The sequence below is a fragment of the Mytilus californianus genome, unplaced genomic scaffold (assembly GCF_021869535.1).
Source record: "Mytilus californianus isolate M0D057914Y unplaced genomic scaffold, xbMytCali1.0.p SCAF_2, whole genome shotgun sequence".
NCBI classification, from domain to species: domain Eukaryota; kingdom Metazoa; phylum Mollusca; class Bivalvia; order Mytilida; family Mytilidae; genus Mytilus; species Mytilus californianus.
Window position 1 is genome coordinate 100,857,635 of NW_026262668.1, and position 13,569 is coordinate 100,871,203.

At 31.0% G+C, this 13,569-nt stretch overlaps 1 long non-coding RNA gene across 1 annotated transcript; it reads right to left on the reverse strand.

Moving 5' to 3' along the window:
- Positions 1 to 5,063: 5,063 nt before the first annotated feature.
- On the reverse strand, positions 5,064 to 8,947 carry LOC127730596 (uncharacterized). The gene is made up of 2 exons (XR_007995188.1): positions 6,726 to 8,947; positions 5,064 to 6,157 (listed from the first exon to the last, which is right to left on the reverse strand). It is a non-coding gene; the product is annotated as an uncharacterized LOC127730596 (long non-coding RNA).
- Positions 8,948 to 13,569: the final 4,622 nt, after the last annotated feature.

The following is a 13,569-nucleotide window of genomic DNA, read 5'->3' on the forward strand; positions in this document are numbered from 1 at the left end:
TTCAAGTATGTTGACAATTAACGTATCGTCCTGATTTTTGAATTGATTTGGACTTGGATGGTCATGAGATTTGTTCCACTCGAAAATTGAGAAGATAGGATTTTCAAAAAATGTTAATTTGCATACAGGATAAGCTGCTAATAAATCCTTTATATCTTTGAAGTTGTTTATAACATTTTGTACCTCTTCTTCATAATTTGGTCTCAAGAATGTATTTTGAGCTACGATCATAGATTGTCAAGTCGCACGTTCCCAACCAGACATACAAATATTAAATGTTATCTAAATGGCCAATTTTAGAGGCTATGTTATTTTTAAGCCAGGCAATACCCTGTGATACCACAACTTTATACTTTTTTTGAAATGCTGTTGTACATTGATGTTCAAGGTATCTGCCCTTAATTACTATCTGTAATAATTACAGGAGTCAACTAAGCAAGGCTTGTTGGAGGAATAAATTCCTTTTTCAAATATTTTTCCAACTTATGTTCTGTCATCAATATAGTATATCAGTGAAAACAGAAGCTATACAATATAAGGGGTACACATGGACAGTTATTCAAAAATTTTAAAAAGTGCGCCATATGCAAATGACGGTCACTACAAAAAATCAAAGCACCCAGGGCGCTATAGGCAGTTAATTAAAAAACCAAAGGCAAACTTGGCAGAAGTTCAGATGAATATTGTGGAAGAATTAGTGGAAATATTTATCTCAGGCATTATTCTCAGCTATTTCTGAAGTATCAAATAATGTTTGTACAGAAATATGTACGCTATCCAATCCTACCACTTTCAAAAGTTATTTCCAATTTATATTTTTAAAGATTCAATGTCTGAGATTATGCACATACACTGTCCCATGTTAGGGGAGAGTTTTGTGCCAGCTAACATGTTTAAGCCGCCACATTCTGCATGTACCTGTCCATAGTGAGGACCCACTAATTTGGTGATTGTTGCTGTATATCATATTTATTTTTTATAATTGTTTTGTACATAAATCAGGATGCTTCAGTTTTATTGTTTTACATTTGTCAATTCATGGTCGTTTATAGCTTACTATGCAGTATAGGTTTTACTAATTGTTGCAGGCTGCTTGGAGGAATATTCTTATCAGAATAATAATTTCGATAATGGTGTCCAACAGTGGTGTATATATGGTTTAATTCCACTATGTACTAGAATTTGAATATGCCATATTAGCGGTTTTAGTTGGATCAGCTGGTGCCACTAGTACTATGCACAATTATCAAATCATACCTGAAACTATCTGAAGTGGTGTAATTTTCTTGTATATTATATTACAAGACATGCTTATATTGTTAAAATGGCCTAGCAATGATGCAACATATGTTTTGGAAGGCTGTATGGTTGCCTATAATTGCTTACATCCACTTCATTTGAATTTTTGTGGATACTTGTCTCATTGGCAATCATTCCACATCTTCTTATTTTTCTAATAATTGTACATGTCTAATCTATAATAAGCTGTTCACACAGAGACATGTTTTGCCTATTTGTTATTTTGATAATGCAAATGTTACAATTAAAAAAGGAATACATGTAAAATATATTCAAAGACAATGAACCATGACTGATGGTACAGGGCTGAACAATCTCCATGGAAATGAGATGTGCCAATGTTTATACAACTGCTTACCAAATACCATTGACTTTTCATAAGTCGTTCCCTTTAAACAAACCTTAACACAAATTCAATTTCTAAGTCAATGAACCATAATGAGGAGGTGGGGTTAAATAATATCCATGGAAATGAACCTTTTAAATACCAATACGTTTGCATACTAAATAGCTTTGACTTAAGATTACTGGTAATATTAAACTGACATCATCATAAAAATCACAAACTAATTCATGTAAACTAAGTAAAAGTTTCAAAGTCAATAGATCATGCATATGACTGAGGGGTAAAGACCAAATGTCCACTATGGAAATGAGACATACTAATGCTTCTACACCTGCATGCCAATGATCATTGACCTACCACTATTGGTTTCCCTAATACTAACCTACAGTACAACCTGTGACTTCCTCTTAGTTATGTCCACCCTCTTGTATGGTCACCATCGAATGGTGGCCATTTATTGGGGTATTCAATCTTGAGATGTTGGCCATTTATTGGGGTCATGAAACATAGGTTGATGTTTTATCTAATTATGTTACCTGTTGAAATCAATCAGGGTTGAAGTTTTCAGCTTGTATGTTTCATTAAAATTTACCTGTACAGGTAACTCAGGTTTCTTCTCAATTTGACATTTCACCTTTTCTTGAAAATGTAGAATAGAATGTTGTTTTAATCTTTGTTAATTCATATCATTTGTTGATTTTTCTGTCTATTTTCCCTTTTTCCTAATGTTTTAATTTTTTTATGTTATTTTTTATTTGTTTTTTTGCTTCTTATTTTTTTAATTTCTTCTTTGAAAGAATATTGAGTGGAAATGACAAAAAATCAAAGATAATTTATTGACTAGCATTTGAAAACAAAACAGAATCCTTTAAATAATTATTTTTTCAGTAAAAAAAAGTTATTGCACATGATGTACATGGTATTCAATTGTTCGTTTGCATTACTAAATGAATTTTTCATTAATTATAACTTATAATCATGCAAATGATATGTTTAAAGGAACCATATGCATGAAGCAAGTAATTTTTAACAAGCCTGTTTCTTAACAAATTAGAATTATCAATGTCATGAATATCAATCCTTTTACAATAAATTTTGTTTAACAAAGTTGTTCAATATATTATCATGATTATTATTCAGGAAAACTACAAATATCATAATATGGTATAGGAATAAACTCTTTTGTTTATCTTTTATATTTTTCAAATCTCAAAACTGGAGTTGTGCATGGAGAATCACTAAAGAGACTTAAATTTTTCAAATGGCTACCTAGTTATCATCAAATTTTGATAAATGCTAAACATAATGCTAATCAAAATAAAAAATGTTCTTATCTCTTAATAAAGAAAATCTTATGAAAAGAAATTATTTAAAGAAAAAATTGTTTTGCTTTTTGAAATAATTGTAAACTTATCAAATATGTTATCTTCAGTTTGACTAATTTTGTCAGTTAACAGCAAAATTTGTCTCCAGAAAAAAATAAAGTATACTTCTATATAGATTGTGACATTTTTATGGTCTATTAATTAAATCACTTTTTGTTCTGTGTATTATATTGTCGAAACTGCAGGACTGGCATTCCATGATAAATATTCTTGGGTATACATTGGCAAAGAATATTTCACTCAACGTTAACTCAGGCCTTTTAGATAAAGTTAATAATTGCAGGGACTTGAATGAATTAGATTCTTTAACAATGTTTAAAGCCCTTGATTAAAAATGAATTTTAAGGAAAAAAATAAGAATATTTTGAAAATAAAATAAAAACTTATGATGAAAACAGTAAACTCAAATACTTCACTAACTAAAGAATTAGTGGTCATAATTTTGAAGAAAAAAAATGGTGGATAAAAATTCCTATAAAGGATAGAATTGTTTGTAAAATTAACATAACAACTTAGAGATAATCTATTTGAAAATTGTTTACCTTCTTATAATAATGTCTCTGACCAGTTTATGAATAAAATCTTGTATCTTATAAATAAAATCGTAACCAGGAAAAAAAAGTAAAAGAAATGCTAAACCTCTATAACATGGAACATGTTTAAAATATTGGCTCCTTTATAAAAAAAAAGTCATTAGAACTGAGGGCAGAAACCTAATAATTTGTTTCCATGTGTTTTGATTTCTTTTAGAATTGTTATTTCTTTGCATTATAATGTTTGTTTTTGTTGTTTTTTTGTCAGTAACTTGATGAAATTGTAATATGTTTATATGACAAGAAAAATATTATCAAATTTTTCTGTAATGAATATTTTGAATATACATGTATTTATTCAATAGAGAAATAATGAATTGCCTAAATTTTATTTAGAATAAGTCCTAAAGATAATCTTAAACATTTGTTAAACAATGTTAAATGCAGTAAGTATAAACAATGTTAAATGCAGTAAGTATAAACAATGTTAAATGCAGTAAGTATAAACAATTTTGATTTTAGAAAATTAATTTGAGAAACACCTTTTCAATGGAAAAAGGCAGTCGTTGTGAAAGTTTGCATTATATTAGAAGATGATATTCATTTATTATTCACTTGCCAAAAAATACATGTAAAAAATAACTTAAATTGATAGAATTATTTAAAAGGTATATAACATCAAAACAAACAGTCATGAGAAAATCTATAGAAAAAAAAGTTAGGAAGCGATATGTTCAACTAGTTTTATTATTTCATTTTATTTTAGAATTTTCTTGTCATAATCACAGTTATTAAATTTGACAAACACATATATTTTACCTGAGACACTTTACCTGTAAGTTTTATAATTTTAACACTTCAATGAAGTCATGATTTCCCTTTGTCCTTGACTAGTTTTTGATTAATACCTTGTGTATTAATTAAGCAACAGGAGGTATAATGATGGACATTTAGGGCCATCATGGTGACCATATTTTTTATGGCCACCATTAATAAGATAATGTCACAGGTAGTACTGTAATCAAAAGCTAATAAATGAATTTTCAAAGTAACATAAGGTTCCAAGTAAAAAGAGCATGATTGAGGGGGCGGGCCAAAATAATCTCAATGGAAATTAGAAATGACAAAGTTTATACAACTGCACACCAAATAGCATTGACCTAATACTATTGGTTCCCCCTAAAATGACCTAATCACAAACTTATACATATGTAAACTATGCAAAGTTTCAAAGTCAATAGACCATGACTAAGGGGGTTGAGCCAAATATTCTACATGGTAATGAAATGTGCCTATGCTTACACAACTGCTTACCAAATATCATTGACCTACCATAACCTAGACCTTATCACAAAATCACAAGCTAATACATTGTTGATGCCGCCAAAACAGCATGCCTATATATATATATATATATATATATATATATATATATATATATATATATATAGATGTCTCTCTTTTCGACTCTGTCAAGGCAAGACAAAAATTGCAACAAAATTAATACAAATATTTGGCCATCTTTTTTTAATAATTTTATATTCCTCATTTCTTAGATATATTAATGCTGTGTTTACACATAATTCGAATTCGATTCGCATTAACTGGTTTGAATTTATAGTTTAATACCCATTCGAAAAGTTTAACATGTTTAATGTCCAAATGTAAATTCTACTTCAAATTGCAATATGCGTCAAAATTGCTTTACTGTCCAAATGACGTTAACCCTTCATTCAATTTATCAATTAATCTATTATAGTTTAATTTGAATTACAATTTAGAAAGTGTTCACACCAAAGTTTAATCGAATTAACTCAAAAAGGTATTTCTAATGAGATTTGGATAATGCAAATTAGCCAATTTGAATTAGATTCGAATTAAAAAAAGAAGAGTGTGTGAATGCTATTAGCGAATTCGATTCGCATTAGATTTGAATTCAATTCAAAATGAAAAAAAGAATATTGTGTGAACTTGGTTCGCATTCAATTCAAATTAAACTTACGTTTGAACAAGGCATTAAACAAGTGACAAATATGCATTCAGTAAATAATAAAATTGAAAAGAATCCACAATCAAAATACTACTGCGTAATTATTGTAATAAGTAATTCTCCTTGGTACAATTTAACCTTACTCTTGGATTGTTAAGAATACAAACTAAAATATTTCATGTTTCTGCACAATGCATCAATATCATGAATTCCAACTATCTTTAAATAACTTCATGCAAAAAGTTTTGGATTACTAGGCATACTTCTTAGTGCACAATAATAAAAATTGCTAGACCGATAGGGGCACTTAATAATAACTAATATTCATGTGTTGTTACTGCTGGCAAGTTTATAATTATTCCTGTCAGAAAGCTGAACCAAAACTTGTCGGACTAGTCAACATGATGAGACATGGCATAAACAATCTTCAACATTGATCATATATGTAGATATACATGTACATAACATCATAGTAGTCTAGAGTTTCATTGCTGTTATGGAATTATTGTGGATAATCCAGGTGCTACAGATAATCATGTATTGTACATGTACATGTATGCCTTGCCTCTTCTAGTATTAGCCATTGCCAAAGGTTGGAATCAAGCTGAAACAGAAACAGAAACAAATACAAATAGGTATAATATTGCTTATTTTGACAAATACAATGTAGCAAAAAAACTTCATGTCTAAAATCATTATGTATTAGCTTTGTCCATTTTCATTGATGCTGAAATAATTAATGTTTATATTCTCTGGGGTCCCAAGACAGGAGCCCCTGGCCTTTGTTAGTGTTGTATGATTTTTAATTTTAATTTCTTTTGTATATTTCTGATTTTAGTATGACGTCCATTATCACTGAACTAGTATACATGTCCCAGCTGAAGCAAGCCTCCGGGTGTGGGAGTTTCTCGCTGCATTGAAGATCCATTGGTAACCTTCGGCTGTTGTCTGCTCTTTGATCGGGTTGTTGTCTCTTTGACACATTCCCTATTTCCATTCTAAATTTTATTTGAAATTATAAGTAAATTAAAATATCTTGATTACGGTTTCACTGTCTTCCATTACTAATATCATAATAAAAAAAACCATTTATTTGAACTTTAAATAACTGGAATAGGAATTAAAAAATAAAACTGTTTGTAACTTCAACTTGTTGACAACGTTAACGTTACCTTCTTTTCGTATCATGCGATTTCTTTTTGCAGTATTTTCATGGAAAAGTCGTTTACCAGCATCAAGTTGCTGAAGGAAACGCATAGAAATGATTCTAGAAGTTTAAATATGAAAAATTCATAAAAAGAAACATCGAAAAAGTTGTATTTTTCACGGAAATTGAAAAGTCCTTGTAAATCAAAAACAATTACGGTGTGAGACGCGTCACAAATTCGGACTTAATATTTTACAAAAATATGCGACTTTGGAAGTTAAATAATGCCGTCCTTTAGAAAATAATTGTTAAAGTTTTAATCTCAATATTATTTGAAGCACATTGAACTAAATCAAAGCACATGTAGCAGCCTGTAACACCAAAGCCTGACTAAAAACACAAAGGAAACCATCTTGAAATGACCTTGACATCGACCAATCAGATCTCTAGTTTTATTTCATTCAATAACAATAACAACAACTTGATTTGACAAGCATGAAGCTCATTTACGAGATAAACGGAATATATAGTGTTAACAAGAAAACAAATGAGCATACATTTAATTAAGATGATTTAAATAATCACAATCATCTCAGACAAAAACGAATAAAATGATTAATATTAATTACTTTCGTATTATCTGAATCCACCAAATTTAGAACGTCATTGATTTACGTTTTGTCGACGAAGTTAAAATTACCGCCAACTGAGACTTAACACCGTGTCATATTAGTCACAGCCGTTATACAATATTCCTGCGCTTTTTGCCATTTGGCAAATGTAAACGACTTGTAATTAGAGATTTTCGGCGATTAAATATTTCATACCGGCAATTGTTCTATAACATCTTAGCCAAAAGCACAGGGGAGAACAATCTACATAAGGATTTCAAGCGAGCACTACTTTCTATGTGCAACTTCAAAACTTTTGGGTGGTTCGACGATCATTTAAGGTTTTTCTGGTCATATTTTTTGTATTCCAGAATAAAAAGTATGAAAAAAGTGTTCAATTAGTTATAAATAACATAATAGCCAGCCAGATAATAACAATGGCACATATTTCAGCATTTATTGGGTAGAACACAAATCTAGGGTGCTCGCATAAAGCAGCTTAACTGCTTAAAAATAGTCCGACTTCAGTAGTCAAATTCTATAATTCTATTTATAAAATCTAAAAAGAAATGATTATTAAACACTCAGAATCACATTATATTAGTACGTTAAGGTTTGAATTATAACAGGTGGGGCTTAAACTAACTTTTTAAAATCTAGAAGGATTGCCTTCGCGGGGGTCAAATTACACCAGGTAAATTTGAAAAGGTATAAACTCGTCTACTATTTTTTTAAATGTCAATTTTAAATCTGCGCCAATGATAAATGCGTGTAGATGTCACCAGATTATAACACAAAAAGTTCTTTGGAGCACTGAAATAACCATATAAACAAATTTTTTCTCTCTCGAGCCAACACCACTTCCACCACCTTCGAATACAACACACGTAAGCATGTAACTTAAGCAACAATGAGTCATTGTACATAACATAGATACATAGTTGTAGGTTTTTGGCAATACCGTAATGTTTATGGACAGCTTGAATCCAATTATTTACTGGAACGTTCGTTTAAGATATAAACGCCTTACTGGTTACACGTTACAATACTATTACGTATATCGGTAATCCAGAGTCTAAAAAAAACATTTAAGAATGCATGGACGTCACAAAAATATGTTAATGGATCGAATCAGTCAACCAAATCAAGGACGTATGTTAGTTATTGACCAAATGGTCCAAACTTGGCGTCAATTGCCTTTGTAGTGCTCTCATGCTTTGATTGATTGAATTTTATACTGAAAGGCTTCGGAATAAAGGGATTTCTACAGTTATCACAAAAACTTAAATTAATAATGGGCTGTAAAAATGAGGTAAAGGTTAAATGAACCTTGTCAGACAGACATGTTGTCTATGTTGTGATGTTACACTATTGTTTCAGAAAAAGGGTGAAGGTTTGGTACCATTAAAACGTTTAAACCCGCTGCATTTGTTTGCACCTGTCCTAAGTCAGGAATCTGATGTTCAGTAGTTGTCGTTTGTTGATGTGGTTCATAAGTGTTTCTCGTTTCTCGTTTTTTATATAGATTAGACCGTTGGTTTTCCCGTTTGAATGGTTTTACACTAGTTATTTTTGGGGCCCTTTATAGCTTACTGTTCGGTGTGAGCCAAGGCTCCGTGTTGAAGACCGTACTGTGACCTTTGATGGTTTACTTTTATAAATTTTGACTTGGATGGAGAGTTGTCTCATTGGCACTCATACCACATCTTCTTATATCTATGTACACCTTCAAATGATTTTATACAACAAAAGTACAGTTGACCTATAACTTCTAGTAACTGGGAACCTGCTGAAACCAAAGAAAATAAACAGCTGCGCCATGAGCGCATGATACGCCCGTCGTCTGGTGTGTGAATTTTTATGCAATAATCATAAATAGTTTCTGACATACGGCCTGACATGCGAAAACCCCCTTTTTTTACAAAAAAACTCAATATCTCTAAAATAAAATTTTGAATCAAAACCAAAAAGTATACAGATCTTTAGATTATTATAACTAAGAAGTGTGTAAAATTTAAAGCAATAATCATAAATCGTTTTTGAGATACGGCGCGACATGTGAAAACCCCCCTTTTAAAAAAAAATCAATATCTCAAAAATAAAATTTTGAATCAAAACCAAAAAGTATACAGATCTTTAGATTAATATAACTAAGAAGTGTGTAAAATTTTAAGCAATAATCATAAATCGTTTTTGAGATACGGCGCGACATGTGAAAAACCCCTCCCCCTTTTTTAACAAAATACTCGATATCTCTAAAATAAAATTTTGAATCATCACCAAAAAGTATACAGATCTTAAGATTAATATAACTAAGAAGTGTGTAAAGTTTTAAGCAATAATCATAAATTGTTTTTGAGATACGGCGCGACATGTGAAAAAAACACACACCTGTTTTAGTTACTAAGTCCCGTAACTCAAAAAGTTTTAATCTTATTTACAAAAAGTATACAGATAGTTTGACCATCATAAGAAACAACTATGTTAAGTTTCATGAAATTTGGATGAGTCGTTCTCAAGTTACGGTGCGACATGTTTACGCCGGACAGACAGACGGACAGACGGACAGACGACATTTGTATACCATTATACGTCCCGTCAAAATTTTGACGGGCGTATAAAAATTAGCTTGATCAATATACCGTGGTAATGATCTCAAGGCCAGATGAACCTCATCTGACAGACATATATAAAAATAAGAATATGTGGTAGGATTGCCAATGAGACAATTATACACATTATAATCATTCTATACACAATATAGTTGATTAAAGGACGTACTCCTCAAAACATAAGCTAGAGGCTCCATTAAGCCTGTGTTGCTCACCTAGGTCTATGTGCATCTTCAACAATGGACACTCTCCAACATTATGGACTAGAATAGAATTCATAACAAAAATATCTTTTTTGTTGATCTTGTATCGTCAATAATGGCCAATTACTCCAATAAGGAGTCATCGGATGGTGCACGTTATGAAGACTTATTTGTACATCTTGTCTTGATGATCATTTTTCCTTTATAAAGTTTCTCTTTTTCTTCATGTATTATAGTTTTTGAAATTATAAACAAGAGGCTGTCAGAGTGACAGCAAACCGGATTTTCCTGCAGAGGTCGAACCCTGGACAGTTGAGCAAGTATGGACACTACACTTAAGCTTAAAACATCTCTGAATTTGGATTGTGATTGAATATTTGACACAGCATAGGTTTGTGACACAAAATGAATGTGGTCAAAGAACTGAAATATTTGAAATTGGACATTTACCTATTATGGTCCAATATCCAAAATCTATGTACATATTAGAATCAGCATATCAAAGAACCCCAAGAATTCAATTTTTGATGAAATCAGACAAAAGTTTAATTTAGGACCCTTTGGAACTCAATGTGGACCAATTTGATGAAGGAGCCCACAATCCAAAATCTCTCAATACATGGTTAGATTCAGCATTTCAAAGAACCCCATAAATTCATTTTTTGTTGAATCAAACAAAGTTTAACTTTGGAACCTGATTAGGACCAACTTGAAAACTGGGCCAAAAATCTAATATTTAAATACAGGTTTAGATTCAGCATTTGAAAGAACCCTATATATATTTAATTTATGTTGAAAATGAAACACATGCAGTTTAATTTTATCCATAATATTTTCTGTGCAAAGGGAAATAACTCAAACTGGATAAATGGTTCTCTAAAATAAGATATGATGCAATTTTTCAAATTATAATCAATTATTTAAAAACAACAACCAGTGATGACTAAGTTCTCTAAAATTAGATATGATTAACACTCAAACATTGTTAGAATCAGCATATCAAAGAACCACAGAATTCAATTTTTGATGAATTTAAACAAAATTTTAATTTAGGATCCTTAGGACCTCAATGTGGTTTTATCTTATTAATAATGAAAACAAATACAGGTTTAGATTAAGCATTTCTAAGAACCCTATATATATTCAATTTATGTTGAAATCAAACACAGTTTGATTTTGGACCCCGATTTGGACCAACTTGAAAACTGGGCCCAAAATCAGAAATCTAAATATATGTTTATTAATAGACAATATAAGCTTAGTTTTTAAAGGAGTTCACTTCATCAAAAAAAAAATATATAGCATTCAGAAAATTAGTTTTTACAGAATAACAAACAATCTTGCCATAAATTTCTTCAAAACAAATTAACAAAAAAAGAAGAAAAAAATCAAAAATTTTATTTATCATTAATACAATGACTTTTCAAAGTCTATAATCCTTATTAGTAACAAGAAATAATTGTAACAGGATGCTGTGACGAAGTCTCCCAAACAAAGCTCCCATATATCGTCATTCCCATGGTCTCCTGACATTGGGCAAAATCCAGTACAAATTGGTTTGCGATATGCATAAGTGACACCTATGGATTGACCGAGACTGTATTTCATTCAAATTTTCTTGAAATGACGAACAGGAATATATATGGTTTAGGGTTGGGGATCTCAAAAAGGGGGGAGTGGGGGGGGTGATCCCTAGGGGATTTGCCATTTATTTCATGATTTTTTTTGTGTCCCATACAAGAATATATATGATTTAGGGGTGGGGATCTCGACCGTTTACAATATTTTTAAACAGGATGGGGAGGGGGTGGGTTAGACCCCAGGAAACTCACCTTTCATTTCATTTTATTTTATTTGTTTTATTGTCCCATACAAGAATATATATGGTTTTGGGGTGGGGATCTTGATCGTTTACAAGTTTTCAAAAAGAAGGGGGGGGGGGGGGGGTTACCCCAGGGGACTTCCCCTTAATTTCATTTGATTTGTTTTATTGTCCTATACAAGAATATATATGGTTTAAGGGTAAGGATCTCAACCGTTTACAAGTTCTCAAACAGGAGGGGTGGGGGTGACCCCAGGGGACTCTCCTTTTATTTCATTTGATTTGTTTTATTGTCCCATACAAGAATATATATGGTTTCGGGGTGGGGATCTTGACCGTTTACAAGTTTTCAAAAAAAAGGGGGTTGAGGTGAACCAATTGACTTCCCCAATATTTCATTTGATTTGTTTTATTGTCCCATACAAGAATATATATAGTTTAGGGGTGGGGATCTCGACCGTTTACAAGATAAAAGCACATTCTCTAATTGAAGGGGGTGGGGTTAAGAATATATATGGTTTAGGGAGACTGAATTATCTACAAAATGTCTAAAAATGACCAGTAAATTACTAACTGTATTTATACAGTCCTATATAGCTTATAATCATCAGCACTTAGGAAACAGAGAATTTTCAAATAAATCTGTCACTCCAATTATAATTGTGAGATAAGACATTTACCATATGATTTCCCATAATCTGATAACAGGAGAAAATTATTTTAAAACACTTAGTGTAATCAAACTTTATATATATAATTAACCATTTCTGTACATAGAGAAATAACTCAATCACATTATCAATACCACTTTTGGATATTAAAAAGGGCGATAACTCAACAAGAAGAAAAGCTAAAATCGTGAAAATTGAACTTGACCTTCATTTAGTCACAGGAAACAACATATCTAAATTTGAAATAATTTCATCAAAGCGTTTTCATGTTATTGAACGGACACTGTTTGGCAGCCGCCCGATTGCCCGCCCACCATACATCACCAAATCAATAACAGATATTTCCTTCGAAAATCCAGTTAAAAATGAAAAAAAAAATAGTAAAATTTGTCATTTAAGGGCAATAACTCATCTGACAGTTTTGATTTAAATGATGAATAGGTAGATGTCAACATTCTGAACATTTTTGCTCCAGGCAGATTTTCTCTATTTATATTTCTATTTAGGTACATTAACTTATACCTCCATCTTGGATTGTAAAATAGCAGTACACAATCGGTCTAGTTCTTTGCTTAAATCTGCAAATATTTAGGCAGATTGGCAATTAGTGTGCAAGACTGTTCGTTTAACTGAAGAAAAAAATTAAATGATTTCTTGCATTATTTAGACTGTTTTAGCAAATACTAAATATTTTGTTTTGCTCGATTCAGTTTTTCAACTTAGCCATATAAGGGGCTATAACTCTTATAGTAAAATTTTTATACTGAAATGATAGTGAATTTTTTATTTTTTACTTGTATCAAGAAAACAAGTTCGGTGACACCATTTTTTCTTTTTAAAACCTATCTTCTCATATTTTATGTTTATTTCAAAATTCTATCTCGTAGATTTCTTTTCATTCATAAATAAGTGTTTTTTCATGAATAATCTATGCAAAACTGGGCAATTTT